Genomic DNA, 6,000 nt, shown 5'->3' on the forward strand with positions numbered 1-6,000 from the left:
TGGTTAGATTTCTTTACAAGAAAAGGAAATAATGTGTCTAACTTTACAAATAGAGCAACATGAACAAAAACTAAGATACATGAGCATCAGGATTTTGCTCGGGAGCATTGGGGACTAGCGCAGGTGCATTAGGATTTGGTTCAAGAACTTTAGAATCAGAAGAGAAGGCGTTAGGAACCACAACGCTGCCCAAGGTGTAGCCATGCTCAAGCATGTCTGGGTCTGGAGGGAGGTCACGGGGGTTAAGGGCTCTTAAGTGTGCCTCTAGGGCTCCTGAGTCTACCTGAGGGTTCTCCAAGATGTGGTCCCACATCCTATTGAGGCTTTCAATGTATCCATACGACCAAGCCTATCGTGGAAGAACACAATTGACCTCAACTGCCCTGCTAAGCGGGGAACAACCTCCTGAACTTGAGACATGTCTTTTCACAGATCTTCAATGACCACCATTTTGGAGTCTAGCCTCTTTTGAGCTCCCTTTATTCGGCCCTCCTCTTCTCTTAGCTGGCGCAGCTTGGGCGACTACAAATGAGTCTTCCCATCCTTCCAAAGCTGCAGAACGGGACTAGCAGTCTTTGTCCAACTACTCAAGCCGTTGGGCCTCAGAATCTTGACTAACCCTCAAGTCAGCATTCTCCCATTGCAACTGGCTCAATGATTCCTCAAGAGCCGCCACCTTCGCAGTCAGTTTATCAATTGTTCCCTTGGTTGAGCTCCTCGTCGCCGACGCATTAAGGACTTCATTATGAGCCAACTCGGCCTGCTGCCTTGACAAGCTTGGCTTTTAATGTCTTCCGCCGATGACGGAGCTACTTGACTTGCACCTAGCTCTTTTTGTGAGCAAGTTGGGCTTTCACTAGCTCCACTTCCAGCTGCTCTTTCTCCTTCCTCTCCCCCCTGACCACATTGTAGGGCTTGGCGCGACAGCGAGCTGAGGACCTGGTTCTCTTCTTCAATAGCTTCCTGGCCGTCCACAACAAAGGTGGCCAGCCAAGATGCACCCTGTTGGCAACAAAAACAAAAGTGGGAATAGTCAGCATAGGAATCCTAAGTAATAAAACAATAAAAAAGAACAAACCAATGCGAGAGACCTCAAAGAAGAAGCTCGTCAAGGATTCAGTCACCCTTTCGAGAGACTCTACTCGAGCTCCCCCTTGTGATATGGCTGAGAGAGGATTGACCTCCACGGGGCTCTCTTTGAGGGATGGCCGAGTAGTTGCCCCCACATCTCCAACAACACCCATGACCCTTTTGGCAGGGATGATGGAGGGTTGGGAGAGAAGGTTGCCCTCAGCTGCAGAAGGAAGTTCTTCGCCAAGACTTTGAGGCCCCCTCTCTCACTGGAGCTCCGTGGACTATCTCCAGCGCTCCTCGCCTTGACAACCACCTCAATTTCCACAACTGGCGACCCTATGACAAGCACGGGAGAGAGAGCAGCGATCGTCTTCTCCATAACAAGGTTAAGAACCATGACCAACTTTGGATCCACCCCTTCTTTTCGAGAGGTTCTCCTGATAGGCTCCTCGGTCGGGCCCACTGGAATCTCAATGGTAGGGTTGGCAGGAGCGGAACCCCCTGTACAATCCTCAGCAGGACCCTCGAAGATTTGACCCTCGATGGCAGACTGTGCTATAGATAGAGAAAAAGGGACCCTCTCCACGTTCACCTCAGGAGAAGGCTTCACCAGTTTTCACTGAAGAGGAGCTGGTTCCAAAAGTGCCCCATAGATATGCGTTGATAGCATATTTACCCCAAGGGAAAACCTACGTGGGCACATCGGTGCGACTGGCACATTTAGGACGGCTGTGGAAGGGGGGCAGCCGGTGCCTCCAGGACGGCAGGCTTTTTCCTCCTTGGCTCTTTGGTGGATTCGATTGATGAATATATGGGGTTGGCTGTGGGGGAGGCACAAATGGCGGAGGACGACGTACTTCAATTAGCTCTGAGGACTGCCTTAAAGGAAATCGAGGAGGGGAAACTAGGCTGATGTCGGCCCTAGTAACCTCCGTGTGAACTTTCTCCCATTGCTTACAGGAAGAGGCCTTGCAGAACTCTTCCAAGCCGGAGTGGCTTTGAGCTACATGGGAATGGTGCGGTCATCGAAAACGGTGTTGCCAACTGGAGGCAAGAAGACACTTATGTTTTCCTCCCCAAGTAGAGCCTTTGAGAGGGCATCGACCAAGTGTTTCTGTACCCATTTTCTAACTAGAGTAATACGACGTAGCTCCTCAGGAGAAGCCTTTGGTCATACCGCTTTGTCGTCAGGGACACCCCCATATGGCCCAAAGGGGGAACTCGTAGCGATTCACTTACCCGACTAGAAATTTCTACCCACGGCTAGACATGAAGAAAAACTTGGGGGTCCAATCCTTAACTTTGCGATAGTGAGGTTCCAAAGAAACAAGGGTGTGCATCGCTTTAAAACTGTAAATATTCTCTTCATGCTTTATAAGGTTATGAGTCAAGAGAAACTCGTGACCAATAAGGTCAGCGTGCTTCGGATCTGACTTTGACAAAGCTCGCCGCCAGAGGATGCAACAACACATTAAGATCCTCTAGGCATTTGGGTAGAGTTGAGAGGGGGCAAATGTGAGACGATCTAGAAGGTCACGAACAGGGTGAGGGAAGGATAACTTTACATGTTGGGGAAGTGGGTAGCCTTCGAAGCATAACCCTCATCTTCAACAGCCCCCTTATGAGGCCCAGAGACCACAAAAACCACCTTATCTAGGACATGAAAGGTGGAAGCTAGTGACGATAAGAACTCGGGGGGTGACGTTTGAACGCCAATTATGTCCAAAGTAAAATTGCTCCACAGTGCGAACCTCGGGTTGGTCTAAGTCCCTTGGAATCTTAGGTTGAACAGTCTTCTTGGGAGCCATAAGATTGAAGTTGAGAAATGCAACAAAAAGGAAGATGAGTCGAGCAAAGGGAATGAAAATGCTAGAAAAGGAAGAGACGAGGATGTGAAAAAGGTGGAAAAAAGAGGGTAGAGCCATGTTTATATAAAGGGGAAGTGACGGTTGCCCTTCTGTACCCACGTGACAGAATGGGGGATACGAAGGGGTTCGAATTCCGTGAAATGTGTGACACGATGCGACGTGGAAAACTAAATGGCACCTCGAAACAAGTTTGAGGAGTCTAAGTTGCTAGGATATGAAGGATACAAACGTAAAAGAAGGCCCCAAAGACAAGATGGGAAATTTAAATAAATGGTAGCGAGAATTAACATCCCAAAGTCGTGGGAATGCACATGCCTAACAGAGCTGGCAAGACGTAGATGCATCCCACAACATGTACTATGCAATGCGACGTGGAGAGAAGGAAGCTCTTGACACCATCAATGTTGAGATGATTGGAAGGACGTGATCAAATACAAAATCCAACCGTTAGAAAATGTGCCAATAAAATCGGGAGGAGAATTGTCGCTAGACATCATTGAAATAACGAAAAAGCCATACGGGCATAATCTTGAGCAGGAACCTTACAAGTAGAAGAGCCGTGAGAGTAATAACCACCCATTTCTAGGGAAGAGGATCTCAACAACATAAACAGCAGGGAAGTATATAGTGTGAAGATCAAGGCAAAAAGGAATTCCCATCAAACTAGTCTGATAAGAATTGACGGGGTAACTGTAAGGGAGTTTTTTTTCCCCTATCGGCCTTTAAAGTAAGCTCACGAGGGGTCACTGTTGAAGTAAGTTAGAGAGCCTGACGAAGCTCAATCGAGACCTACGACCCTCCTCTAAAGGAGTCAGTAGGCCTCTGTAGAGTACTCGACCCACGAGCAAAACCCACTCCCGAAGTAATCCTTGCACAGAGAAAGCGGATGGTAGGAGCAGATATAACTCGCCGCCCTGACACATTCCTAGTGACACTATGCCCTATGGAACCTGCATAGGCAGGCAGGTGGGAAATATAGAGAATCTTCGACGTCCTGACAGCAGGCATGGAAAGGTTTAACGGGAAACGATGCCCGCATGATAAAGTGAGTTAGAAAGCCACGCTGCATTAATGACATCACTGCTTGGACTCCACACCGCATTAATGACGCCGCCCAGAAGTTATGCCGCATTAAAGGATTCTAACAAATGAATAGTGGAAAGGATACTGACTTTGACATCGGAGACTCCCTGGCCACCACCAAGGCCCCCCATTCTTTATGTTTTCTTAAATGTGCAGGTGAAAATCTGAAGAATTGAGTTGTTGGAACTCGACCCAAAAGCGTGCGAAACATGACGTTAACAATCATTAATGGGAAGACCATTGTGCCAAAGTTTCCAAACAAAAATATAAAGTTTGTGTCTTGTGATACTAATTAAGGAAATGATAAAACATAAAGTTTCGTATACAATTAAAATATAAACGGTGATTTCATTGTTTATGAGTATGTTCAAGTGTACACAAAATTCTATATCCTTAACATAACTCTACTAATAGGTTTGTAATCAAGTCAAGCCAGTCTTTGGATTGACAAGCTCAATCCAAAAATAAACTAAAGCTGAGTCGACTAAACTTGAGTTGTTTATTTTTTGGATAAGATTTAGTAATTAAAAAATTAGAAAAAATGAAAAAATAAAATTTTTACAACTAGCAAATAAACCTTTATCAAATTAGAAAATTATAAAAAATTATAAATAATAATATATTTCATCATTTCTTATATGGTTTTTACGTACTAATATTTAAAACTATTATATCTTACCAACTAACTATCATACAAATTATTAGTTACTATAATTTAATAACTTATGTACTTAAGTAAATAATATATAACTATGGAGTATATTCAGCATGTAGGTATAAGTGACTAGGTTATGCACTATATATTTAATTATAAAAGTCACTTTGCTTATATTATTAACTTATATATATACATACATATGTACGTACATACATACACATTTACCGATGTATGGACAAGCTTTAATTGAGTCAAGTTAATGAATTGAGTTGGGTATAAATGAGTAGGGCTGAGCACCGACAATGTCGGAGTCAGAGTACCCTACCTCTATTTAATGATTTTAATGATTTTTAAATAGAGGTTATATACAATATATTTAATGATTTTTTCCCCTCATATTTTATTGGGTATTTATAACTATTAAAATTGGTTTGAATAGTAAGTTGAGATGAGAGGAATTGAAATGAAAGTTGAAAGTTAAATAAAATATTGTTAGAATATTATTTTTGTTTAAGAATTTGAAAAAAATGAATTGTTTATTATATTTTATTTAAAAAACAAATTTATAATAATTAGATGAAATAAGATAGATGAATTAAGATGATTGTTGAAAACAACCAAGACCTTAGAGATTTGATGAGGTAACTAAAATAAGCCAAAGCGGCCAACATTACGATTAACTCATCTCAATTTATCTCAAATCAATCATTGATGGAACACACTATATTTTTAATTTTTTATAAAAAAAATTTAAACTCATCTCAATCTACTCTATATATTCTAACCTAAAAATTTAAACTCATCTCAATATAAAAAAATTAAATCTATCTCAATAAAACTCACAAAATATTATAATTGATCATTTAAATTCACCTCAAAGTCCAAACGTATCGTTGTGGTCGTGCTATTGTCTAGCAATAAATAGCTCATTATTGGTGGGGGATTCTAATCAGCAAAAAGAGTAACGAAACAGTACGTACGATGGACGGATATTCGAAAGAGAGCTTCTGCACAATTATATATCGATGATTACGAAAAGTGAGGTACGAAGCAACTTTCCGCTCACTGCGGTTCGAATTCCTCTTCTTTGGCCGTCTCTTTGTACTTGTTTCGAATATTTTCTTTTCTGAAAGCCACGCTTTCTTCCTTTGGCCTTTGCGCCTGTGCTTGCATGCATGCCGGCTGCTCATCCCAGTGTGACTCAATTTGCCAAAGCACTGCATGGCGAAGGAATTGTTCAAGACTTTTGAGGTGTCCTCATTAAAACTCAAAAACTCAAAAGCAGGCAAGGTCTTCAAAGAGCCTAATGCTTATAAG

The sequence above is a fragment of the Juglans microcarpa x Juglans regia genome, chromosome 5S (genome assembly GCF_004785595.1).
Source record: "Juglans microcarpa x Juglans regia isolate MS1-56 chromosome 5S, Jm3101_v1.0, whole genome shotgun sequence".
Taxonomy (NCBI): Eukaryota; Viridiplantae; Streptophyta; class Magnoliopsida; order Fagales; family Juglandaceae; genus Juglans; species Juglans microcarpa x Juglans regia.